This window comes from Morus notabilis, unplaced genomic scaffold (genome assembly GCF_000414095.1).
Source record: "Morus notabilis unplaced genomic scaffold, ASM41409v2 Scaffold492, whole genome shotgun sequence".
Classification (NCBI taxonomy): Eukaryota; Viridiplantae; Streptophyta; class Magnoliopsida; order Rosales; family Moraceae; genus Morus; species Morus notabilis.
The window spans coordinates 111,895-113,061 of NW_010361525.1; positions in this window are offsets into that span (position 1 = coordinate 111,895).

The window sequence follows — 1,167 nt, forward strand, 5'->3', positions numbered from 1 at the left end:
TAAGGTAACTTCGTGAAATCTACCTAAAAAGTTATACAAAAGTTCGGCAATTTGCCAATCAGTTTCATCTATAAATTCTGCTCCTAATTTTGCACTAACATAATTTGTTATGGCATCTTTATAGGGGATGCATTGTTCAAGCATTATGTAAGTGGAGTTCCATCTTATGGGCATATCTAAGGCTAATGCTCTAGGATTTTGATTACATGCTTGTAGAAATCTAAACCAATCTTGTATTCTTTGATTACTACCTTGAATCCAAGCAATGTTATCTCTAATTCTTTTAATATGACCTGACATTGATTTTAAACCGGATTTTACTATTAAATTAATTATATGACATGCACAACGTTGGTGGAAAATATCATTATTACTGAATAAACTTAAATCATTTTCAAAAAGTTCTATTGCTTTAGTATTCGCAGTTGCATTATCTAATTTTATGGCCATTATTCTATCTCTTAAACTATATTCATCAATAACAGATAAAATTGTGTTATATATTAAATTGGCAGTATGTGATCCTATAACACATTTAAAACCTAAGATTCTCTTATCCAAATCAAAACCTTTATAATAATGTCCGGTTACATCTAAATAATCATTGTTGGCAACGGCGGACCAAATATGCGCCGTTAACGCAACGCAACCACTAGTAGAGTGTAGAAGGTTGATTAATGCTTCCTTTTCTTGTTTATATAATTTTAATGCATCTTTCCTAAGAGTAGTTCTAGAAAAAAATTGTGCATTAGGATTATGTACAATTTTAATATAACGTTGCCAATTTCTTTGTTTAGGAAAACTTAGTGGTTGATCTAATGTGGCTATTAATCGTGCCATTTCCATACGATCAACTTGCGGATCGTATTTCCACGTGCTTAGACCGCCGGTTTGGCGGTCAAACGATAATTGTTTTTGACGAAGTTAATCTCCGCCTCCTTACTTTTGAAGACACTTTTCAAAGTGCATTCTTAAGTGTGTAGTGCCGTGAATAGTGTTACCTTGTAATTTCTCACCATAATATTTACATTGAGCTACGTATTTAATGTTACCATTATTGTCGACGTCCTCAAATTTGTTGAAGTGCTCCCAAACTGCTGAGGTGCGCTTGCATTTCTTCTTAGAACTTGTAACACTTACACTAGCACTACCGCTTGCCTCTCCTCG